We start from the raw sequence: 27,258 nt of genomic DNA on the forward strand, positions 1-27,258 counted from the left end.
TGGTGGAGCAGACAGTCCGGGAACTGTGGTATTCCTGAACTCGTATCTAAAGCATTATAAATGTGTATAGATTTCCTCCTTTGTACTTGATGGAAGAGATCTTCTGTTCTCAGCTTGATCCAAAGAAACAGCAACATCTGCTGTTCCCTTGAGGTGCTGTAACGGGAGGCCAGCAGTACTAGTCACATATGTCTGTAGAGTTGGGTTGGTGCCGTTGAGTCTGTGGCTTCTCTTCCTGAGTATCAGGCTGCTCGGGTTGTGTCTCTGAAGTTGCTGGCGCTGCAGAGGATTATTCCTTCGTCGTCCTGCTCCTCCAGCCTGGGAAGCCTCACTTTGAGTCAGAGGGGCCAAGTGAGGCAGGGCTGCTCCTGTCATGAGAGAAGCAGTAGTGTGCTTGTCCTCACCCCTGTACTTATTTCTTCCCTGGACTGACACCCACCTTACCTTAACCCTTGAGTAAGCCTGGTGCCTGGGCAAAATCTCATGTCTCCTTTTTTCCTGGTAATTTGGCTCTTTTTCTTTTCTTAACAAGAGGTGAGATCATGGACCCTGCCCGTCCACTCCACCACCCTACTCTTTTTTCCTGGAAGTGCCAGAATATTTCTCTATGTGCAAAACCTGCTCATCAGTAATTCTTGATGGATTGTCATTCCTTTTGGCAAACTGAAATCACAGAAACACAAAAATCTCAAAATAGATGTAACCAGACTCCTCAAACTTAATAAAGACCACATGTGCTTACGCTTGGAATTTAGTTTGTTCTGTTTGGTAAGTGGTACTTCTCCCACTCTCCTGCCTCTTCCCCGCCTCCCTCTTCTCTGCAGATGGAAGGCTGACGGAGCTTCTCCAGTGACTCATGTCTGTGTAGTTATGCTGCATCTTTTTTAATCCTGTGCACCCTGTTTTGATTGCATACACTGTTTAAGGAACTGTCTGTGTACACATTATTTTGTGGAAGTTGTTAACAGTATGTATAGGGTCTATTCTGCTTGGCATTTTGATAGTGAGAGAGCTGTGGTCTTTTTCTAGTGTGTGTATGGCATGTGCATGTGCAATGGGTTTAGCACTTTACTTCTGAGAGCACTTTACTTCTTGGTGAAAGGTGGTGCAAACCAATAGCATTTTTTTATTGTGCTCTTAATGTGTGCTGGGCACTGTGCTCAGCTATGTGTTTTAGCTCATTTAATCCTCAAAATCACCTTCTTTAGTGGATACTATCATCATCATCATCTTCCCATTTTCCCAGTGAGGAACCCAGGACACAGAGAGGTGAAGCTACATGCCCAAGGTCCCGTGGCTAGTGGTCTGGATTTTAAACCCAGGCAGTAGGCTCCAGAGTCCATGCTTCCCCTCAGATCTAAACTGCTACTCTTAAATAGCTAACTCAAGTTATCATGCAAGGAATTGATTTAGCCCCTGAATGAGAAAACATAGAATAGTCATGGCTTTAATTTAACAGTGATGTCTTTATTTGAGAGATTCTGCAGAATTCTGACTTCATTACTTCCCTTGAGGACTTTTATTAGAAACAACTTTCCCTGATATATAATGAGATTCCTGCCTGGTTTCCTCAAGAGTAAGTTTGCATGGATCTAGAGCTATGCTATCCAGTTCAGGAACCGGTAGCCTCATGTGGCTACGGAGCATTGCAATGAGGCTGGTTTAACTAAAGACCAAACGTTTTAATTTTATTTCACTTTAAATAATTCAAATTTAAGAACAGATACCCAGTTCAGTTAATGGAAAATTTTATGTTTGGAACAACTTTGGTATGTGAATCTACTTTTTTCAACTGTATGTTTTATGAAATCTAAACATAAATCAAGTATATCTGATGAAAATTTGGCTTCTGGGTTGGAATGTGTTCTAAGTGTAAAATTCACTCAGGATTTTGAAAACAAATCTTGCATTCTCTTTTCATATTATCTCATTAATAACTTTTATATTGGTTACATGTTGAAATGATCCACCTTACTTAAACCAACATATCTAAAATATTATTCTTAAAATCAATTTCACTTCCTTTTAACTTTTTGATGTGGGTACTGGAGACTTTAATTCCATATGTGGCTCATATTATAATTCTGCTTGGCAGTGCCCTTTTGAAGCATAGGTGTGAATGCTCCCCTATAGAATAATATTTTGCTAATGCAAGTGCTTGAAAGATAATTAGTGAATGGGTAATTTGTTGGTGGGAGCTGTCTGAGAGTATTGATTCAGTGGGGAGAGCTAATGTAACCTGATGACTTTTGTTGCAATTGCTGTCTTATTTTAGGATATAAATGAAATAATAATGATACATAATAAGCTAGACATCACGTGTGTAATGCTTTACGGCCTTTTGAATAAATTACCACTTGGAATATCATGTGATAAAATTAAGGTGAAGAAATTTAATAGGAATCAATTACTTTCTTGGTTAAGAGGAGTTTCCTGTTGCTGCTGTGAGCTGAATTTCACTGTAGCACCTGATTTGTTTTTTCTTCCCTTTGACCTGATGTGGCAATTAAATGTATGAAGCTCTCATGGCTAGCGTCTTCTGCCTTCTCCCACCTTCTCTCCTGCTGTTCACCAATTCTCTTGTGATCTGAGAATCCCTACACACATGCTGTTTCAGCTCTCCTTGTTATCACGTGTGACACCTAGGAGGCAGGTAGACGGTGTCTCTTGAATCAAAGTAGAGCGTGTTGCCTTGGGAAGCCATACGCCCTAAATGATGACGTAGAGCTGTTTCCCTGCCCCTCCTCAGTAACTCTTTACCTCTGACTACTCTTCTCTAGCCGTCTTGGTCAGTATGTCTTTTTCTACATGCCCTCTAAATGTTTGTATGCCCTGTATACCCTCTTCTTCCCCATTTCATTTCTCTCTCATTCTCCACCCTTCCTGAGCTTTCCCACGCACTCTCACAGCCTCAGCTCATTTTGCCTGGGTTCCCAGTGGCTGGTCAGACGGAGGGGGGAAGTGCTGAATCTCGTGTGTCCTTGTACTCCTCTTGGAGGGACCAACGGTTTCAAAGTCTATGCTTAATTGATCATGCAATTTAAAGTCAGAAAATATGTGTTCTAATGTTTCCTGCTCCTTTTTGTCCTGGTCATAATCTTTTTTTACTGTTAATGTCTCAGTCCTTGAATTTCTTCCATTGTAAAATGGGAGAAGTATTTGCATCCAAAGGATATCCTGAAGCAGCACTGCACCATCCTAGAGAACCACAATGAATCTGTGACACCTTACATTTGGCTCTGTGCTGAATTTCAGATTAGTTACCTGCTGTTGGATTTGAAACAGTGCAGTAAATCGAGACACTGAATTTACCGATGAGAGTTTATTCCTAATAAGCTTTTGAAGATGAATGTCTTAATTTGTCTGTTTCTTTCCTCTTTCCTACCCTTACCCTTGCTTTGTGTCTGCATTATTACTTTAAAAGTTTCAGGTAGATGTGAATAACTCTTAGCTTTAAAGATAGCCTTTTCCCATCCCGCTCGTAGAGGATGAAGGTGGCTGTTTGATGGGTAGGTGGTATCTGAGGCAGAATAATGCAGTGTGTAGGGCTTGTGCTTGGAAAGTGGAGAGACTTGAGTTCTATTTCCATTTTTGCTTATTCAGTCATGGTGTGAATTGAGCATGTTCCTTAATCTCAGATGATATATATCTCCCTTAGAACAGGTCTGTTATGTAGTAACTGGTCAATACATATTAGTCACTATGATTGGCTGTTTTCTTAGACCATCGCTTGAAGATTAGATGAAAGTATTTGAAAGGTTGCTGTTTATGTCTTGTCAACCATCGTTTACGATTAAGACATTTTCCTTAGGTGTTAAGAAAGCAGAGGAAAAGCTGGTGAAGATGGAAATATTATTGATAAAGGAGATTGAAAATTTCTTTTTTTCTAGGTTAGAAACTGTAGATAATACTTTATAATGAAAAAACAATCCCTGTGAACCTGTTTTCCTCCTATGGCCATAATGAATACAGTCTTGCCAGTAAAGGTTTTTATAATACAGTCTTCTCACAGTGCCACTTCTAGATTCCCTTTGCAGGCTTAATTTCAGATTTATATGCAGCATTTGAATTGTATTATGGAATCAAAGTGATTATAATGGTCATATACAGTTCCAGGAAGGAGTGAATCATACGTTCTGGTTATTATGTGAATGGAAGACTCAAGAGTTCAGTTAGCTAATTTGACATCTAGTTGTAATGAATACAATTCTCATTTGAAAGTGGGAACAGAGCTGGAACTTTAGAGCAGCATGTTCTTTTAATGAAAGCTGTTAATGTAATTGTTTTTTTTAAAGTGAAGGATTGGCTTCCTACTAACAGTTAACTGGCCTTGCCCTTGATTTCTCATGGTATGACCAAACCCTGTTCTGTGGAAGTGTTAGAGAATGTTTGGCTTCACATAAGAGACCTCCCTTTCATGTCTAAAGAGGCAAGGAATGTAACTTTAAGTTGTTTGGAAGGTTTAATTTTCCAAGTTGTGCCATTAAAAAAAAAAAGAAAAGAAAAGAAAAGAGAGAGCGTGCAGAGAAGTCCTGGAGGCTGTTGTCTTAGTTTTTATCTGAGCCGGCCTTTCATTTTTGCCCTTTGTTCCATTTGAACATCCAAGGGATATGAGCTTAACTCCCTTGGCATTTGGGACCACATTCTGCCTTTGGGAAAATGCAGTTACAAATCACGTCTTTCACTAAACAAAGTGAGGCTGTTCAGCCCCTCATTTTGATCCTCTGAGGAGTGAAAGGCTGTTTACATTGAGCAAGTAAGATATATTTATTCTTCGGGACAAAGAAAGCCAAATTATTTACCAGAAAGCTCTTTAGTTTCCTGTACCTAGCACTTGACTGCAGGGTGCCATAAAAAAGCAAGGGACCAAAAATAAGCAGAAGAATGAGCTCTCAGTACAATCCACGTGGGTGTGGAGGTCGGTGCCTGGGTCTGGTTCTGTAGCAGCCCCGCTCCAGAGCGGGAGCCAGCATTTGTTTCCTTGTGGTTAGATTTAGAAACTTTTAACCCTGTCTTCTCACACTCCCTGAAGTTTATAAATAGGAACCTCTTCTTATGCTGGATCACTTGGAGGCAGGTTATTAGTTAGTTTGGGGTTCTGAAGGATGACGATGTTTTGGGAAATAGTACTCTTCGCCTGTGACATCGCCAGGTCATTTCTTTGAGACAAGGAGCCCGCCTTGGCATGTGTTTTAACCCAGTGGTTCTCAAACTTAGCTGCATAATAGGAACGCTCTGGGGAGCATTTGAAATTTTCAAACACCAGGCTGTGCCCTGTACTGAGCCCATATTGACTGATTCACAATCTCAGGAGAGGGACCCCGGCGTCGAGATTTCTTAAAGCCCCCCAGGGGATTCCAGAGCACAGCCAACACTGAGAATAGGTCCTCAGATCTGCTGTCATCTAAAGATTGGGTTGTGCACTACCCACTGGAAGAAAGATGAGTTTCCTTTCAAATACAAAGTGACAGTATAATAGCGACATTCTTATGATAATATGGTCAAGCTGAGTGATTTCATTGCTCTGATTAATCTAGCCTTTCTACATTACAGTAGTGGAGGCTTTATGAATCAGACATATCATAATCTTCCTTTATTGAAATAGAAACCTCCCAGTGGTGTCCTGAAGTGTCTTCAGTTACCTGATGTAGTACCTTCTAATTCCTGGTAATAAAAGATCAACAGGCTCTCGATGTCCAGTTAGTGCACGTGAAACCACGTGAGTCACCCGTATCTCAATTTGTGTTTTTTTGTACAGGTCTGCAACCCTGTATTGGTACGTATTTCAGATTTAAAGCTTCAGAAAAGAATTTTTCTTTTACAATAATTCATTGGTTGGCAGAGCCTGGCCAAACTTGAGCTTGCCTGGCAGTCACCCTGACCTCAGCTAAAGGGAAGCTACTGACAGTCTCGATTTATCTCACTTGGTGTGCACATTTCTTCTGCTACTGTTTTGACTACTGTTTTAACTCAGACACCACTGTGACAGAAGACATGGCACTGTTTGTTACTCTTCTAAATTCTGAAAGAATTGTGAATCCTGAATTCCGTTTGACTCAGATAAGGGATTGTGGATCTGTGTCATGTCCTGATTTATGCCATACCTAGAGCCCCCTTTGCAGTCACACAGTTTGCCTGTGCCTTCCAGGTCTGCTACTGATTATGTAACTTTGGGCAAGTTACTTGACCTTTCTGAGCCTTGGTTTCCCAACTATAATGTGGTGCAAATGATAGTATCTGCTTTAAGGGCTATTGTGACGATTAAGAGGAATAATGTACATAGAAGTTTAAGGAAGTTGCAAATATCACGAATTCCTCCTTTGGGAACTGTAATGGCCCATGGCAGAGCCTCAAATATAGGTTCCTTCTAGGTGGGGGACCACTGTGTATTGTAGTGAGACCCAGTGAAGTGTTTTATTTATTTTTTTTTTTCAAGCTGTACGTCAAAATTGGGTCTTGGAATCTGTGTAGTAGGTTGTCTTGGGACCCCTTTGGTATAGGAAAGAAATACAGTAATAGAATAAAAAGAACTTGTGCCTAGCATAAAGTCAAGGAGATTTTTGTGTGTGAATTTTTTTTTAATACCTGTACATTTGTATATGTGTGTTTTGAGTCACTGTCCTTGAATTGTGGGGATGGAAAACAAACAGGATACAGGAGTCTCCAAACTATTGTTTGTGGTCTGCTTTTTGGTAATGCACTGAGATGTCTATGTAATACTCACATGGTGATTCAGAGAATTGAGAAAATTATGGGGATGATATGAGTCGAAGTTCCTTTTGCTTCTAATATCCAAAAAATCAAGGCCAAAGACTGCATTTTGTTTCTGACTGAACAGTTGCTTTTGCTCATTTCATGCAGCATGTGCAGTCCCAGCATTGAAACACCTCCATAGAAAATATTGACATTACTCCTTTGTTAGGAAACTCTTAGTGTAAGAAAGGCACATACTGAATTTCTTGGACCATGAATATTTGTGTATTTTATCCCATTTGGGATTTTCTGCCCCTCAGGAGTTTGTTTCATCACAGGCCAAATTTACTTAGAACCAAACCAGGGAACTGTCTTTGCTCTTGTCCCATCTTGCTTTCCCAACCAGAGCGTTATCTTGTGGTCGTGTCCCTATGCCACTTGACTTCGACGTCAGGAAAGGCCATTAGCTCTGTGACACACAGTTCATTTTGGTCTGAATGTTGACTGAAGAGTTCTACCTCTAAATGCAAAGCATTTTAATTAAGTGGAAAATGAGCTTAAGTAACTTGATGTAATTAAGATGCAGCACTTATTTCAGATGCATGTGTAGACCGAGCTTTGTTGACAAGGATTAATGACCATTAGTTGGGTCTGAGTGGACCTATGTAGCCGTGGAGCTTTTACTTAACAGTTCTTGATCTGAAGGCTGGAAAGCAGAGGAAAACAGTCACAGCCATTTGAAGGGGTGTCAAGTGTTGTGTTATGCATATCACTGAGTTGACTGCAGGGATTTTTGTCTTTTTTGGGGGCTACATAACATAGTGGGTGGAATAAAAACTTGGAGCTTCACCCCTACAGCTTACTCTCTATGGGCAAGTCATTTAATCTTTTGAAACCTGTTTGCTTATCTATAAAATGAAGGAAACTCTGTGTACATAAGTCACCTTGAATAATTATGCGAAAGTGAGTGAAATCATTTTCAGAAATTGGTAACTGCTATTCAAATGTAAAATACATGGTGATAGAATACTGGAAGTTTTTTGAGATAGTATTTGTATCTGATTCATCTTCACATCCATATAAAATACAGCTAACATAATGCTTTGTAGCTGTCGAGTAAATTCTGGGATATTAGTTTGCCTCTGAATGACTCTGAAAGCTATTAGTTTTATTTCTCTTTATAATTTTTAGATGTGAATACCAAGAGGATGAGGATAGATGTTCAACCTCTTAGACTGAGGTATTGGCACTGAAAATGGACTCAGTCTTAGATTTAACATCTTGGGTGATGATACGTTTCTAGAAAGGTCAACTATCCCTTGAGTAGGGTGCCTGCCATGCCAGGGTTTTGGGGGATTGGGTAGTCCCTTCTCTTTTATGAATACAGCAACAGTTCATTTCAAAGTTTCTGCCTTAAATGGTACCCGAAGGAGACTGTAAATGTTGTCAACAACGTGGCTTCCTTTCAAAAAGTCTTTGGTGGCAGCTGGTTGAAATACCCCAAGCTTTCACCATTCCAGGAATGGCTGTACTTAAAGGACCAGCTATCTTTACTCTTTGGTGATATATTTTTATTAGCCATTTGTGTTTGTTTTCTATTTATTTTCCCATAAAGGAAAAGTATTCTCAACGTTTTATAGATGAGGGATGGAGTTTGACTTGCACAAAGGTCATCCAGTTCCTAAATAACAGACTCTACGAGGACTCTCCACTTGAGACTGAACACCCTGCCTGAAGTTAGTCTGACAGATGTTTATGGGGTTTTAGAAAAATAATAATTGTGCTGACCATGAAATCCTCACCTCTAAGAAGTAAGAGCTCATGAGAAGAGGTCTGGGCTGAGAGGTGAGTCCCTTGTCTGACTAATTTGGGGGCAGAATTTCCCGTCTGGGAAGTTGCACTGATCATTTGTATAACATGCTGTTAACCTTTGCAATATTCAAACAGCACGATTATAAACACCATTTAGTTCCCAAGACATGAAAATGCCCCTGGTTAGAAACAGAAGGTATGGGAATGCTTAACTTTTCTGAAAAGATATGGCAAGTAGCTTGATACCTCTCTAGTCAGAAAGTTGGTCATGTTGATCCTGCACAATTAAGAAAATATTTCGCTGCCTTAGTTAACAGGGATTATAGGCCAATAGTGAGCTCCTTAAACCCACAAAAACTACCGAATAGTACAGGGAACTCTATTCAGTACTTTATAATGACCTCTATGGGAATAAAATCTAAAAAAAGCATGGATATATGTGTATGTATAACTGACTCACTTTGCTGTACAGCAGAAACTAACACAACATTGTAAATCAACTATACTCCAATTTAAAAAATTTAAAAAAAAACTTACTAGAGAAAAGTCTACTTATCACTAGCTTTTTCACTTGTGGAACTAAAATTTTCCTTAGTAAATTCTGGGATGGGTAGGAGCTAAAGAAATACCCATGTGAACTAGGAAAGTCTCTTCACCATCTGCAAAATGAGGGGTTAGGATTAGATGACCATTGAAAAATCTCCCAAAGAAAAACAAACCATGGTGTCCAGATTCTGGTGCTGGGCTACCCACCCTGTCTTGAACTTGGGTATTGATTCTCTGATTCCTTTCAGCTTTCCTTGCTGTAGATCTGAGATCATGACAAATTAGTGTCTCAGAAAAAAAATTTAAAAGGGCATTAAACAAGATTGGAGTCTTGAGCAGATTGTTGATTGATTAGGTTTTTGGAGCCTCTCATGTCCTGGCCACTCCAAATAGGTGGGGTTCTTACATAATTTTACACTGAAAAAAATTTTTTTAAAGGCAGAGGGAAGCAGAAGATGGATGTTGAATATAGGTTGGACAACAACAATATAAAAATGACTTGGATCCTTTATAATTATGGTCTGACATGGTTCCAGTAAAGGTGTCTTTGGTTAAATGAAGTGATGCATGGTGTATATATACACACAAAATATATACATGTAAACATAGCAGGTTCTAAATTTAATGCCCCATTGTTGATTCATACCTTCATACCACATGTAATTTTTATTGAGTCAGCACAGGCTGCTAAACCAAGCCTCAGGAAACTTGAACCCTTGCTTAAACTGGTCTAAACACTATTGATAATTCATAATTGGTGGTTAAAAAAGTTAAAATAGAACCTTTGTTTCCCAAATTAAAACTTACACAGAACCACAGTATATAAACTACTTAAAAGCGAAACAGTTCTACTTCCCTAGGCTCGTTTAGGGCCTTCAGGGGACCTTAAGGACTGAGGTTACATTGTCTGAAAAACCTGGTGGAAATCTCTCTCAGTTGTCATTATAAGGAGGTACAATACACCAAATAACACAATTACAAAACATCATTCCAGTATTATGGTGTTGAACCGTTTTTGTTTTTAGTATAGTAAGAACTAGTCCTCTACATTGAAAATCATGTGTGTTTAACATTGTGTGGTTGGAACAAATATCCATTATATAAAGGCAGATGCAGCATGAGAGTGGAATTTCAGGAAGTTTTATTGCCTTGTACTTACTGATAAAAGTATCATAAAGACAAAGATGAGTTTTACTAAAAAGTTCATGTGGACTAAGTAGGAAGACCAGATTAAAATATGTGGCCTGGTGAATTTTAAAGCAAATATAGTCAATAAAAACCATTTGAGTCTGAATATAAGGCAACCCTCAAATAAGGCAGTATCCTATTTTCTCAAGAAGGATATCCAGAGTTTTGAGTTTGAATATATAAGCTTCTCAGAATATAGATAAAACAATGGAAAGTATATGAAGGATTAGATATGTTAAAAATAACACACAAAACACATTAATTTAGAAAAATCTGCAGTTGCCGTTCTGTTTTCATGAACCTGTTTTATTTAAACTGTCTTACATGTGCTTCAACAACAAGTTTTTCATCACCAGAACTCCTCCTATAGTTCTAGAGCACCTCATCTTCATTTCCACCTAACTTTTAAAAATATGGCACTTGTAGAGTCTGTATGATGTTGTCAATTTTGCACTCACGCTCCGTTTTTTGGTTTGTCTTATAACTGGCAAATTCATGGATCATGGATGCTGTAGATTAGATTATTTTCATGTCTCTTCTCTCTTCTGCTAGGTGACTTACATTGCATAAGAGTATTTTTCCTGCTCCAGTGATGTTGGGCTTGGACTGTAACCTATTTGGCCAATGGAATATAAATGAATATGATGCAAGCAGATGCCTTAAGTGTAATTGGGCTGTTGTGCTCCTATGATTGTCATGAGAAAAATATGCTCCAGCTAGCTACTGCCTCTTCAGCCTGGATCCCACAATGAGTCAAGCCAGGTGGTGTAGCTGACCCTGGGCAGACAGACTCACATCTTGAGGATGATGCATCAGACTACAACTACTTGTTGGCCTAGCAGATCTAATCTGACTACCACAACTCACAAATTGAATAACATTCTTACTCTTCTTTTGTCTGAATTAGAACTAGGAGTTGCACCCAAGATGGTTTACTTAGATAATTTCTATATCAAAAATAACTTTGGGAATGTTGACCATCTACCAAGGGCTAATTGGTCTATGCAGTGACCTAGGATTCGCGATAGTAGGCATTTTCAAGAATACTCCATACAGCAAAACCAGATGTATGCAGTTAAAAAAAATATTGCCAAACTTGAGTGTACTGTTCACTTTTCCAGGGAGACCTCCAGAGGGTCTATGAATAGGAGCCTGGTGTTTTCCTCCTGGATGACTCATTTTTGAGCATAGTAGAAACAAAATTTTGACTTTAGTGTTAGGCACAGTTTCAAAGTCTGTACACATTCATCGAATTTTGTGAAATACATGCATGTATACCCAGGAACATCTCCTATATCTGTTGGCAGGTTTTAAGCATATGTATATGTTTCTGCATAGCCAGTCTGATTCTGTGTGGGTGTTTAAATAAATTTTTTGCATATGCTCTTTTATTGCTCTCTAAAGAAAACACTACCTGTATAAAAAGTTTAGGTTTATGTTTTTAAAACCTTCTTTTCAGCGAGAGCAGTTCTAGATAAAATACCTCTGTCTGCATTTATCTGCCTGCTTACCCAGTTTACTCAAGACATTTAGATCCCCCAGTAGATAATTTAATTGAAAAAAGCCAGTTTGTGCTATGTTTTCTTAAAATATTGATATTTAACTGACCAAATTTTGACACTTCCCCTCCTTCATAATCATCCATTTCCTTTCATATGATTAACTTGCTCATGCCTCTGACTAATGTAATACTGTCAACAGCCCAAAAGCAAGATATTGGCCTTTTTAATAGTACTTCTCTACTCTGGTTTCATATGAGTTACAAGTGGGGAGCTTTAAAAATACAGTGATGGTCAGGCTCCTTCCCTAGAGATTCTGATTTAATTGCTAGGGCAGGGCCCAGGCATTGATATTTTTTAATAAAACTTCTCAGGTGATTGTAACTTGTAGTCAGAGTTGACAACCACTGACATAGGTATAGCCTTCCTGCAAACTGTATTATCTGAACTCAGCAATTCAGGTTAGATATCTGTTTTACATGTAGGATTGTCCAGTTAGGTCATCTCTGTTGTTTAGATCAATCTGATATTGTCAGATCTTCTAGGGAATTAGCATCATGTCGAACCAGTTTTATTTATATCCCGTTTTCAACCTACTGCTTTTGGACCATTCTTGGTAGACTGATGGAGGAAAATTAGTTGCATAAATAAAGCCTTAATGCGAGTCTGGGGGATCACTGCCTTCGTTTATGACTCCGTTCTGCCATTTGGGTAATTTCCAAATGGTAATCCATTTGGGTCCTATACATAGGACCTTGCTGTTTAAATCACACTGCCTCAGCCAACTTACACAAACTGATTTCAATTGTGAACTTTCCTTCACCATGGAGAGGAGCCCAGTGGATTCACTCAGGTGACCTCAGTTACACTGAGCACAGTAGAGCCTTGTTAAGGACCCAGGAGGCAGCATCTTACCTTTCTCTGCCAGATGCTTACGTAAACAGTCAATGACAGGTCACTGTAGAAGTCTCAAATACCTAAATGAATACTAAGCTTTGAAAGGAAGAAATACAAAGCCTTAGCATGTGTGCCTTTAAAAAAAAAAATTTTAAATCCACAGAACTGGAACTGTGTATTTTCTTTTACCGTATAAATCTTTTTTAGAAGAGGATAGGATTTTTTTTCCTCTAGTTAATATTTGTCTTCTGGTTATAGCCTAACTGCATGTACATGGACTCCTTTCCATTTGTATTTGAAGCAGCATATTTGTTGCACAAGTAGCAGAACTCATACTATACAGTAATTAGTGATAATGTGACGCACTGAGTCTTATTCATTCTTGCTCTTCTCTGACGCTCATCAGCCTGGGAAGTTTATGATCATTTTTTTTCTCTTTATAGCTTTAAAAAATGTTGATTTTGTTTTAAAAAATTGTTTAAAATTGAAGTAGAGTTGATTTACAATGTTGTGTTAATTTCTGCTGTAGAGCAAAGTGATTCAGTTATACATATATATTCTTTTAAAATTCTTTTCTGGGCTTCCCTGGTGGCGCAGTGGTTGAGAGTCTGCCTGCCGATGCAGCGGACACGGGTTCGTGCCCCGGTCTGGGAAGATCCCACATGCCGCGGAGCGGCTGGGCCCGTGAGCCATGGCCGCTGAGCCTGCGCGTCCGGAGCCTGTGCTCCACAACGGGAGAGGCCACAACAGTGAGAGGCCCGCGTACCGCGCAAAAAAAAAAAAAAAAAAAAAATTCTTTTCCATTGTGGTTTATCACAGGATATTGAATATAGTTCCCTGTGCTATGCAGTAGGACCTTGTTGTTTATTCATCCTATATGTAATAGTTTGCACCTGCTGACCCCAAACTCCCAGTCCATCCCTCAGCAACCACCCCCCGTAACCCCAAGTCTGTCCTCTATGTCTGTGAGTCAGTTTCTGTTTCATAGATAGGTTCATTTGTGTTATATTTTAGATTCCACACAGAAGTGATATCATATGATATTTGTCTTTCTTTCAGACTTACTTCAGTTACTATGATAACCTCTAGGTCCATCCATGTTGCTGCAAATGACATTATTTCATTCTTTTTTATGGCTGAGTAGTATTCCATTTGTGTGTGTGTGTGTGTGTGTGTGTGTGTGTGTGCGCACACACACACACACACCACATCTTCATCCATTCATCTTTCGATGGACATGTAGGTTGTTTCCATGTCTTGGCTATTGTGAATAGTGCTCCTATGAACGTAGGGGTGCATGTATCTTTTCAAATTATAGTTTTGTCCAGATATATGCCCAGGGGTGGGATTGCTGGATCACATGGCAACTCTGTTTTTGGTTTTTTGAGGAACCTCCATACTGTTCTCCATAGTGGCTGCACCAGTTTACATTCCCACCAACTATGCAGGAAGGTTCCCTTTTCTCCACACCCTCTCTAGCATTTATTTGTAGACTTCTTAATGATGGCCATTTTGACCTGTGTGAGGTGATACCTCATTGTAGTTTTGATTTGCATTTCTCTAATAGTTTGTAATGTTCAGCATCTTTTCATGTGCCTATTGGCCATCTGTATGTCATCTTTGGAGAAATGTGTATGATCATTTTCGTAAGACTGGATTCGATGGGTTTTGCGTGTAAGACCATGTGATGAGGAGTATAGATTCTAAACCTAGACATTTTGGATTTGAATTTTGGCTTTTCCACTCAATTGCTGAGTGACTTAGGTAGTTTGTTTGTTTCTTTAACTTCTCTAAGCCTTATTTTCTTCACCTACAAAATGGGGATAAGTGTACTTACTTATCTCATAGAATAGTAGTGACAATTAAATGATATGTTTCAAAGCCTTTGAAAGTTTCAGGCAGTCTATAAATGTTGGCTGCCGCTGCAACCTCTTCTTGGTACTGTTCCAGTTATTACTCTTTTATAGTCTTATAAAACATCAGGTAGACTGAGGTCATTGATTAATTATTAAGAAAAAGCATCAGCTATTTTTCTCGAGGCCTTCTTTTGTGAGTTCTCTCATGTGGTCTTCTGTTTCATGAGTCAGAAGCATATCTCTCCGTGGTTACAGGCTCACTGAGGGAACAAATCTTTTATTCTATTTGAAAAAAAGAAAGAGAAATCCATCTCTCCCTGCCAGGGGATGCAAAATTTTTGTGTATCAGCTGTATTTGAGTATATGAGGCTATTAAATATAAATCTTATGGTATAATCCTATAGCAATAGGAATTCCATAAAGATCAGACGATGTTTCCTAATGATACATTAACTTTAAAAAGAAATACTTAAAATAACATCTTGGTGTGGCTGAAAACTGGAAGCTTAATTCTCCGAGTTCATGTCTGTGTCATTGTAGTCACTGACTGGAAAGTCATCATTGCCTTTAACCAGAGGAATGTGCTGAAACAGTAGTAGGTGCTGGTTAAAATTAGAATCAACTATTTCCATAACTGGAACTACAGACAAGTTAAAAAAAAAAAAAAAAGTGATAGCTCTACTAGTTTTTGCTTGTGGGTTCAAGAGGTTTTCAACCCAGTTCAGCTAACTACAATTGGATTCTGTCCCTGAACTTGGTACATGCCATGCATGGCAGACTTCCTAAGCCTAGTCTTGGAAGCTCAGAACTCTTCCCAGGGATGGACAACTCCTTAGGAGTTGTCATCCGGAGCTGAACAGCAGATGGCCAGTCAGACTGCTGTCCTCTGCTGTGTCTGTTGTGCCCTCCCTCCCTGACGCCGAGCCCCAGGGAAGGATTCTGTGTTGACATTATTTGCACTTAATAGCTCATTACTGTGTCCACGCTCTCCACCTCTCCTTTACTAGCAGAGAGCTTGCCAAGGCTCCAGCACTGTAACTGTACACATGTGTTTCTAGACTCCTTACTATAGGAATTGTTCATCTCTTGAAGCTATTTTTGTAGCTAATAGCTAATAGCTACAAAAATTTGGTGACTCTTGAGAAATGCATACACAGACACTTTTCCGTGCAGAGGGGGAAAAACTACCCATGATCCAGGCTCCTGTTTTTGTGTAAGGAAGATGCAGTTTGCATGAGCCAGACGCTTATGATATATTTGTAAAGGGTGCAGGTGTTCATCACTGGTGCTTAATGTATCCGCAGAGTTGGGGCCAGATAATGGATCCCCTATACTGGGCACTTGTTTTGAATTAAACTATTGCCAGAAGCTCCCGGTTAAGCAATTTCTAATGTAATGGCTCCAGTCTCTTCACATGTGGTTTATTTTGGCCTCCTTCCCCCATCACATGCTGAATTTTACCAGTGCCACTGGTGTGCAGGTCCAGAATTTCTCAGTTTTTCCATCAGATACCCAACATTTACAAAATTAGTTTAAATATTTGCTTCAGTCCTGGGTCTTGGCACCCAGTACGTTTTTCTTGCTCATGTAATTTTGAAAGTCCGTGTTGCTGTTTTCTCAATGAACAAGCCTAATTAAAAAGAGAGATCAATGGCTTTAGGGTTCAGGCTGTAAGCAGTGATGCAGAAGAGATTTGCTTAACTGAAGGAAAACAAGATGTTCTTAGGGAATTGGGAGTCTCTGGTGCATTAATGCTTCCTGTCTTGGAAAAAAAAAAAAAAAAGCTGGTTGTGGAAGAGTGTCTTTCGGTTTTCCGGGTAGCTTCTGGACATGAGAAATTGTCATGTTCAAGGTCGCTCACCAGTGGTAGAAGAATAGGTATTTGATGTTTGTTGTTGGTTATTTTTATTTTTAAAGTAAAATTATTCTAGAATTTAAAGTATTCTGAAATGGGCAGTTTTCAACTTAGAGAGTGTGTGTGTGTGTGTGTGTATTTGAAAATTTGTCTGATGGTTGTTTGAAAACTGAAAATACTTCCTCCATACAAAACTTTATAAATGTAAAAAAAAAACCCCAAAACCCCAAGCATATTTAACTCAAGTGTGGTAAGAGGATTCCATTAAGGGGAAATCCAGTGAGTCTTTGAATAAGGATATTGTTTTCTGGTTGGGATGTGGGGAGGAGGGGGCTTGGGGGGTGCAGGGAGAGGCTGCATTTGCCTCACTGTCTTAAACAAGAGACTACCCCACCCCCATCCTACAGGGAAAGAACAGTTTGAGAGGAAGCTTAGTGAATTCACTGCCAAGAGAAAGCTTTACAAACATGTTTATTTGCTTGTTAAACTACACCCCAGGCTGTGCAGGGACATGGGAGGAACATGCAACTTTTGAAAGAGTATATAGAGGTAGGAATTTATTGTGTAATTGGTACACTTCTCATCTTTAGGAATAATTGCTTGATTTCATGGAAAAGGCATAGATATCTTGAAACCTCAGATACAGGGGTAGCAATGGGTCGTGCTGGCCCCATGGTTACCAGGAGCCCAGCTCAAGTGGATTGCTGTCCTGCTTGACCTGTGTCAGGTCTGCCTGTGTGATCACCTTTCATCTGTTTAGTATTTGCTCCCCTTCTGGAATCAGCAAATTGCTGTAAAATTAATCTAATTTACAGGATGTTCCCGGCCACACTGTATGCTTGTGTGTGTTACAAGACTCGAGTTTCCTGCCACCCTTTATTACAGGAGTACTTTTTATGTTGTTAACAATAGTTGATGCTCTCTTTACATAGCTGGGGCTGGGTAATAGGAGGGCACTAGGCTCTAAGTATTTTAACTCAGAAATCGTCTTTTGGTTATTATGAATTGTGCTATACAATGAAACCTCAATTAGTTGGGACTACTTGGAGAAAGGGCAGTTTCTGGTTAATTGAATTTTCTCTTGAATCGAAGGTTAAACACTTTATCTTTTCTCAGTCCTTACTATTAACTTACTTTCTTTGGGTTTTGAAATTCAGACGTCAAGACTTTGAAAATGATTTCTTTGAGTTAGTTTTTGGAACATCCTTATGAGTTACGAGTCTTAATGTTCAGGCTTTATCTTCTACAGAGGTTGAAGAGGCATAGGGTGTGGCTCCTGAGTTGTGTAAGTTTTTTGGGGGTGGGAATAAATCCCTTTTTGTGTTGTTTTGCTTTCTTGTATCTTAGGTTCCAAATGAAAAACCTATCTCACCACACCCAGCATCAGTAGGCCTAGTTATTTATATAATCCTGTTGTTTGAGGGTTTATAGATATTCTAGCAAAATATAATAACAGAAATGATTTGTCAATAAACTGCTTAAACAAAAAGAATAAAATACCTAGGAATAAACCTACCTAAGGAGACAAAAGACCTGTATGCAGAAAACTATAAGACACCGATGAAAGAAATTGAAGATGATACATACAGATGGAGAGATATACCATGTTCTTGGATTGGAAGAATCAACAGTGTGAAAATTTCTATACTACCCAAAGCAATCTACAGATTCAGTGCAATCCCTATCAGACTACAATTGCATTTTTCACAGAACTAGAACAAAAAATTTCACAGTTTGTATGGAAACACAAAAGACGCCGGATAGCCAAAGCAATCTTGAGAAAGAAAAACAGAGCTGGAGGAATCAGGCTCTCTGACTTCAGACTATACTAAAAAGCTACAGTAATCAAGACAGTATGGCACTGGCACAAAAACAGAAATATAGATCAATGCAACAGGATAGAAAGCCCAGAGATAAACCCACGCACATATGGTCACCTTATCTTTGATAAAGGAGGCAGAATATACAATGGAGAAAAGACAGCCTCTTCAATAAGTGGTGCTGGGAAAACTGGACAGCTACATGTAAAAGAATGAAATTAGAACACTCCCTAACACCATACACAAAAATAAACTCAAAATGGATTAAAAACCTAAATGTAAGGCCAGACACTGTAAAAGGAAAACACAAGCAGAACACTCTATGTTATGAATCACAGCAAGATCCTTTTTGACCCACCTCCTAGAGAAATGGAAATAAAAACAAAAATAAGCAAATGGGACCTAATGAAACCTAAAAGCTTTTGCACAGTGAAGGAAACCATAAACAAGATGAAAAGACAACCCTCAGAATGGGAGAAAATATTTGCAAATGAAGCAACTGACAGAGGATTAATCTCCAAAATACACAAGCAGCTCATGCAGCTCAATATCAAAAAAACAAACAACCCAATCCAAAACTGGGCAGACGGTCTAAATAGACATTTCTCCACAGAAGATAAACAGGTTGCCAACAAGCACATGAAAGGATGCTCAACATCACAAATCATTAGAGAAATGCAAATCAAAACTACAATGAGGTATCACCTCACACTGGTCAGAATGGCCATCATCAAAAAATCTACAAACAATAAATGCTGGAGAGGGTGTGGAGAAAAGGGAACCCTCTTGCACTGTTGGTGGGAATGCAAATTGATACAGCCACTATGGAGAACAGTATGGAGGTTCCTTAAAAAACTAAAAATAGAACTACCATACGACCCAGCAATCCCACTACTGGGCATATACCCTGAGAAAACCATAATTCAAAAAGAGTCATGGACCACAATGTTCTTGCAGCACTGTTTACAATAGTCAGGACATGGAAGCAACCTAAGTGTCCATCGACAGATGAATGGATAAAGAAGATGTGACACATATATACAATAGAATATTACTCAGACATAAAAAGAAACGAAATTATTTGTAATGAGGTGCATGGACCTAGAGACTGTCATACAGAGTGAAGTAAGTCAGAAAGAGAAAAACAAATACCATATGCTAACACATATATGGAATAATGAATGAGTGAATGGTTCTCAAGAACCTAGGGGCAGGACAGGAATAAAGACACAGATGTAGAGAATGGACTTGAGGACACACGAAAGGGGTAAGGGTAAGCTGGGATGAAGTGAGAGAGTGTCATGGACCATATATATACTACCAAATGTAAAATAGATAGCTAGTGGGAAGCAGCCACATAACACAGGGAGATCAGCTCTGTGCTTTGTGACCACATAGAGGTGTGGGATAGGGAGGGTGGGAGGGAGATGCAAGAGGGAGGAGATATGGGGATATATGTTTATGTATAGCTGATTCACTTTGTTATACAGCAGAAACTAACACACCATTATAAAACAATGATACTCCAATAAAGATGTTAAAAAAAAGATGTGGCATATATATATACAATGGAATATTACTCAGCCATAAAAAGGAACGAAATTGAGTTATTTGTAGTGAGGTAGATGGACCTCGAGTCTGTCATACAGAGTGAAGTAAGTCAGAAAGAGAAAAACAAATATCGTATGCTAACACATATATATGGAATCTTAAAAAAAAATGGTTCTGGGACTTCCCTGGTGGCACAGTGGTTAAGAATCCACCTGCCAATGCAGGGGACACGGGTTCAAGCCCTGGTCCGGGAAGATCCCACATGCCACAGAGCAACTAAGCCCGTGTGCTGCAACTACTGAGCCTGTGCTCTAGAGCCTGCGATCTACAACTACTGAGCCCACATGCCACAACTACGGAAGCCTGCGTGCCTAGAGCCCGTGCTCTGCAACAAAGAGAAGCCAACACAATGAGAAGCCCGCGCACTGCATCGAAGAGTAGCCCCCGCTCGCCACAGCTAGAGAAAGCACGTGTGCAGCAACTAAAACCCAACGCAGCCAAAAATAAAAAATTAAAAAAAAAATGGTTCTGATGAACCTAGGGGCAGGACAGGAATAAAGACACAGATGTAGAGAATGGAGTTGTGGACACGGGAAGGGGGAAGGGTAAGCTGGACGAAGTGAGAGAGTAACATTGACATATATACAAATGTAAAAATAGATAGCTAGTGGGAAGCAGCTGCATAGCACAAGGAGGTCAGCTAGGTGCTTTGTGACCACCTAGAGGGGTGAGATAAGGAGGGTCTGAGGGAGACTTAAGGGGGGGTGATATGGGGATATACGTATGCATATAGCTGATTCAGTTTGTTATACAGCAGAAACTAACGCAACATGGTAAAGCAATTATACTCTAATAAAGATGTTAAATAAATAAATAAATAAACAAACTGCTTAAGGTATTGATTTTTCTTCAGTGGGAGTTAAATTAAAGTCAAGTTGTATTTACTTTAATAGGCTGTTGAGTAGTTATTCTGTATAATCCAGACAATAAATGCATCCAGCTATTTAGCAGGCCCCTGCTCTGTGCTCTTTATATACCATGGTAGGGAGTTTTAATGTCAGTAATGATGTCAGAGCATAAATGTATCAACCTCTGATAAGTTTTGCCTAAATCTTATTTTCCGAAAGCAAGGGAAACTTGTCCCTGAGGGACTTTGTGGTCATAGAAGTTCTGATTTCCTTGTTTGAAATACCGTTAAACTTGCCTGCTTTTTTCTTTTTCACTTAAAAAGAAATTTAATTCCCAAAGTTAAAGTACTGCCATTTTCGTTAATCATAAGTTACAGATATTTAAGAACATAGAAATTTTTCCTGGAGATAGGTAGGGAACTTAGGTGAAAAGATTGCTTTAATTTCATCTAAAATCTAATACTGATTTTCAAGTATGTCATTGAGTTGAATGTCTTCAGATAAAGATAAGATTTTACATCATCTGTTGATAATGAGTGAGAGCTAAGAATATTAGGAAGTAAGCTAAGAGTAATAGTTTATATTCTAGATTTTGGCTTATATAAAAATGGAGCCCTTTTCTAATGGCTTCTCCCCTTAGTTCTTGATCTAGTCATATTGTAACTATCAAAAAATAATCTTTAAAACATACCTGAGAAAAATCTGAAAAAGGTGTAGTAAAGGTTAAGATTTGACAAGCGGTTAGTCAGTGTTCATGGGGAATGCATTAAATTCTCTATATATATGTGTGTTTGAAACATAATAACACTTTTAGGTGAATCATTTCTTTTAGAAATTTATTTTTTACATGTCTGCAATAGTGTTTTATTTTAGTACTGTGAAATGAATGGACCGTATGCTGGGTCTTGTTGGGGTTTGTGATTTATAGATGTTAAATTTCACACTTTCAAGCTGAAGCAGTCTATGTCTATCAGGTGTTTATAAAAGAACTTGCCTGTGGGTGTAGTAGCAAGTATCATCTTATTATTGACAATTGAGGGCAAGAGAAAGGCCAGGCTATTGGTGGAAGCCATAGAGCTAGCAGGTCAGCAAATAAGCTTTTTAGTTGCTTAAGCCAAGTTGTATTGTTAGCACTGAAGCCTTGGTCACACCAGCAACACTTGCTCAATCAAAAGTGCTATTTTCCCAAGACAGATGCTGGTCATACAAGAAAAATGAGTGATACTAAGATAACACTCAAAGAATTTGCTCATTGAATATCTACTTTGGATCCAGAATGCATTTATGTTTATATATATACACATGCACACATATGCACATATATGCATATATATATTTTTAACAATCTTAAAAAATTAGTCATTTATTTTGGCTGTGCCTGGTCTTAGTTGTGGCATGTGGACTCTTAGTTGTGGCATGTGGACTCTTAGTTGTGGCATGCATGTGGGATCTAGTTCCCTGACCAGGGATCGAACCCAGGCCCCCTGCATTAGGAGCACAGAGTGTTACCCATGGGACCACCAGGGAAGTCCAGTGTGCATATATACTTTTAATTGCAGTACTTTCTTGTAGTCTATATAATTTATCTCTAAACCTAATAGCCAGGTTAATGGCTATGAGTTAAATTAGATTGGCTTGAAACAATCTGCAGGATCTTCACACAAGGTTTTGGTGTCAGTTGGAGAATGAGGTGGGGGACTGTGGATATTGTGGAACTCTGTAGAGGGTGGATGGATTTACAATGCATCCACTTCCGTGGGTTCTCTCTCTTCTTTCCATTGAACAACGCAAAAGGAATAAAGCCATAAGAAATAGGAAAGGAATCCTTAGAGGGTAAGAAATACTGAGTAATTTCTGGAAAATAGTTGGCAGGTGGGGTCAAAGAACACTCATTGATATTCCTTCCCATAAAGAGGAGAAGAGGCCGTTGGAGAAACAGGAAGCAGTTTCTTGTCAAACCCCAAACAGTGTGTGAGTTCAGGGTGCACGGGGAGGGAGTGGAGTGGTCAGAGACTGGGATGGAGAATGTGGAGGTTGCTGTGGGATGGTGACTGGTAGACTCTGGGGGGCATTTGCCTTCCCGCTCAGTAAGGAGTTGTTGTTTGATACTTGCTCTCGGGCCAAAACCATAAGAAGCTCTCTCCAACTAAAAGAAACTTAGTGTGTAGGGAGGAGGTATAGCAGGTGTTTTTCTTGTAGTGGGGAAGAATTGAAGGGAAAGGAACCACAGCAGCAAAATAATTCCTGGCTGTCAAAACAGATAGAAAGGGAAAAAGAAAGGCAGCATCCCCAAAGGAAGGAGATACTGCACCTGCAGTTAGGCCTGCCTTATTTGGCAGTTCTGGAGCCCCAGCTTGTCTGTTCTCTGCTTCATGCCTTCTAAGTGCCACTCTAGAAGAGTCTGTTGATCAGCCTCCCCCTTGTGGGGAGGGGCCAGCTGTAGAAATGCCTTACATTACTGTGGAGGAAGCCCTCCCCGCGCTGCCTGTACCAAAAGGGATGTGACGTTTAAGGAAAACGAACAGCATGGAAGAAGGACCAAGATGAACACAGCAGCCGACTGACCCCAGAGCAAACAGGATAGCTGTGGATCCTCTGTGCTTCCTGTGTATCAACCATAATTCTTGTCAGGATGGAGCTGAGGTTTTGGGGAAGGATGCCTGTCACACGATCTCCTTTGAGGAGGTGGGTGTGGGAAGTGGAAACTAAACTTCTTACCCCTATGCACTGAGGTTATTTCATTGATTACAGTGAACATTTTAAACTTGAACAAGTTTCTAAAAAATGCGTAGTTTGCATCTTGAGCTTAGGAGAGAGATGATGTTGTGAAGATGACCTGCCAAAGATTCTATTGTCAGAAAAGTTTGCATGACTGATAGTTTTAATAAAAATTTTTGTCAGTCAAAATATACTGAGAGTTTTAGTCATAGGAACTGAAAATTTTACCACTACGGGATATAAAAACATTTCCTGTATTTTAGTGATAAACTACAAAAAATAGAATTTTTTTTTTTTTTTCGGTATGTGGGCCTCCCACTGTTGTGGTCTCTCCCGTTGCGGAGCGCAGGCTCCAGACGCGCAGGCTCAGCGGCCACGGCTCACGGGCCCAGCCGCTCTGCGGCATGTGGGATCTTCCCGGACCGGGGCACGAACCCGTGTCCCCTGCATCGGCAGGCGGACTCTCAATCACTGCGCCACCAGGGAAGCCCTAGAATGGGTTTTAAATTCGTATCTTGTTGCTACTTATGGATAAGTGAGGAGAATGTGTGATAGATCCTTTTAGATCTCCCTAATTTAGAAAACCAGATGCCGTATCTCTAGTTTTGCCTGTTAGTGGGGGAGATATAAAACTTGTACTAAAAATGTCTTAAATTGTTAATTTTGCCATGACAGAGGTGATGAGGAAACTTACAATAAAGGAAGCAGGGGAGGAATGGGTGCGATGGAATTAAACATAAAGCATTAGTAGGGAATGAGTTAAGCAAGTGGTCAGGGCAAGGAGGGGGTTAGGGGTTGGGAGGATGAGGGAAAATAAAATGCAGGTCTGTGGTGTTTATGTACCTTTTTTTCTTTGAAAATTAAAAACTTACTACCACCCTACTCAGGCAGATTCTGTGAGGACTTTACTACCACAGTTTATGATGTACTTGAACATAAACTTTCCTGGAAATCTTTGGCCTCTGAGCTGACCTGTTTTTGAGCTAAGGGTGTAAGGGCTCTGGTACATGCACAGGCCACAGATGCGTCTCTTCAGCTTCTGTGGTCCAGATTGTGTGTGTGTGTGTGTGTGTGTGTAACTTAGAAAACCTGTTGATTCCATGCCGTTGCGGTGAGCCACAGCCTACACTTGGGAATCACATTCGGCCTTGCCTTCCACATTGGAGAAAACTATTTTCAGGAGACAATTCCTAGGCTTGAAAATAAATAAGCAAAAGGAAAATCATCAGGCTCCAATCAAGTTGTTGATGGACCAGTGTGTGAACAGAACATCAGATTAAAAAAGAATTACTGATGGGTGGGGATGGAAAGGCAAATGTGTTACGTAGCTGGCCAAGTAATATCTAGCCGTGTCCAAAAGTGGAAAAATCGTCGTAAATGCATTACATTATTTTTATTCCTTCCATCTTGCTTGCCATTTGCTTCAAATAATGCTGCTGTTTCTAGAGCTCACTGTGTTTGCTCTATTGTACTGCTCGGGGGAGCCCAGGGAGGTTTGGTGATATTTGTGCTTGCCCCCTGCTCTCTCTTGGAAATCACTTGTACAGTGATTGTGTTCTCATCTCCTCCCCACCTCCATCCCCCCCCCTCCATTTTTTTTGTGAAAAAAAGCCAGTAAAAATGAGCATCTGGCAAAGAAGCTGTCCTGATTTAAGGAGGAAGTTCCCTGGATTTATGAGCTCCCTTTTCTGCTCAAGTATAAACTGGAGAGAGAATTTGCTGCACAGTTATTCAGGGGTCAGGGGGCCGGGGTGGGGTGAGTAGGAGCACTGGGCTTACTGCTTAGGCCGGAAAAACATTTTGCATCAGCTGAGTGGCTGCTGGCCGGCCAGGATGCTGTTGTTTTATATCCTGATTCAGTTTGGGGAAAGGGCAGTGGTTGTGAATCGAAAGCTCTTGTTCTCTTATTTTTTTAATGTCATTTTGAAAGCCTACTAACTTTTTTTAAAAAAAATAATTAATTAATTAATTATTTTTGGCTATGTTGGGTCTTCGTTTCTGTGCGAGGGCTTTCTCCAGTTGCAGCGAGCGGGGCCCCTCTTCACCGCGGTGCGCGGGCCTCTTACTATCGCAGCCTCTCTTGTTGCGGAGCACAGGCTCCAGACGTGCAGGCTCAGTAGTCGTGGCTCACGGGCCTAGTTGGTCCGCGGCATGTGGGATCCTCCCAAACCAGGGCTCGAACCCGTGTCCCCTGCATCGGCAGGCAGATTCTCAACCACTGTACCACCAGGGAAGCCCAGCTCTTGTCCTCTTGATCACTCACCAGAGTTAAGCCACATGGGCCACAAGAAATTCCAGTCTCGTAAATCTCACCTGCTCATCTCCCAAATTTTGCTTTGTTTACTGCCTTTCCTTGAAGTATTTTATGTTCATAATGACTATTAAGAGTGGTTTTAAAAATGAACTCTGTAATACAACAGAATGATACTGACCTAAAGTATGTATGTCTACTTAATAACTTATGTATCATGAAAAGCAAGCTATTGTGGTTTTTTTTTTTTTTAAATGGAATAGAGACTTAACACTGTTCCTATTGAAGGGGTTTTGAGGATCAGTAGTTTAATAAATTCTGGTTTAGGGATGGTCCTGCCTATTTAAATCATGGTCATTGTGTAACACATCTCTTCATTCTGCCCTCAGAACACTTTCCTTGCTTTATGTAATTTCTTGTTAGAATAATCTCTGCCTTCAAAAGCAACTGGGATAGATTAAATCGAAGCTCATGGTCAGCCTATAAAAACAGGAACTTCATTTCGGGGAAGATTTTTTTAAGATCACTTGCTAAAATAGAGTATCAGAAATATTTCAGTAATGCTTTTTAGCAAGGAAATTAGTTCAATATTTTTGGCTTTGTCATCTCAGTAATAGATATGCTCTGTTGTCTTTACAGTTTTGGCTTTTATCAGCCGGAGAACAATTTTATTTTAAGTGCTTTGAAATGACCAATTTTTTCATGCATTTTAATCTAACGCTTTGTAAGTGGGATGCTCAAGTACAGAGTGGAATCAGGAAAATCCTCTTCCCCTTATCTTCCACCCTTTTCCATAATTGTGTTGTCTTAATTAGCTTTGAATCAGACAAGAAACTAGTATTTTAAAAGATCTGGTGTCTTAGCATTTTTAGGGTGTTAATCATCCCTTGTTCCTACTGACACTAAATTTTTCTCAGGACCTAAACAAATCAGATATTGTTCCTTTACTTTATTGAACTTCCTAGTTAAAATTTGTTTTAATCAAGAAGCAGTTTTCATGAGTTTGTGGTAAAAAGAAAATAGCTGAGATGTTAGTGACTGTTCTATTTTTTTTCTTCCCTATCACATTGTTGTGCAAGATTATTTCATTGCCTCTCTAACAGTTTTCATGAAAACAGAGTCAACAAGAATTCTGTATCTACTACTGCCCAATTTGATACCAGCCATAATCATGGGTAGCAGAGTAGATGTCTATTTCCTAGCTTTAAAGAATGTATAATCTTGTTAGATTAACAAGTACATTGTGAAGTAGTGATTAGATGATTAGAAGCAATTAATGATTAAAATAGGCTTTGTCAGAATAGGTTATAGATGGTATGGTGCAGCCTGTAAGAGCTACAAGAATTTCAAGAAGGCTGAGATTGTTGTGCAATTATGGAAAGTGTTCTGGAGAATGAGGAAGTTAAGAGTTGGAACTATTTTCTCACCGAACTTGTCCTCATTTTAAATTGAGCATTTGATAGGCTTCCAATTTAATATCTTTTTCCCCTTTTACATAATGCCTGAGAATTCTGAAAATGTTCTTTATAAGGAAAGATAGCAGAGTCTTTTAAAACTCAGCTGTCCTTTCTAGAAGAATGTATACTGGGGAAAGAAAAGAAACTAAGGTGCTGATAAAATGAATGGTCTCAGTCACTTCTAATTTGGGCGTGTAAGATAGCTGG

The 27,258-nt window shown here is 39.6% G+C and overlaps 1 protein-coding gene across 11 annotated transcripts in view; it reads left to right on the forward strand.

Annotated features, from left to right (window-relative positions):
• Positions 1-27,258, forward strand: part of FMNL2 (formin like 2) — a 308,926-nt gene that overhangs the window by 121,745 nt on the left and 159,923 nt on the right. The gene's annotated exons all lie outside the window — the stretch shown is intronic.

Source organism: Kogia breviceps, chromosome 2 (genome assembly GCF_026419965.1).
Source record: "Kogia breviceps isolate mKogBre1 chromosome 2, mKogBre1 haplotype 1, whole genome shotgun sequence".
Lineage (NCBI taxonomy): Eukaryota > Metazoa > Chordata > Mammalia > Artiodactyla > Physeteridae > Kogia > Kogia breviceps.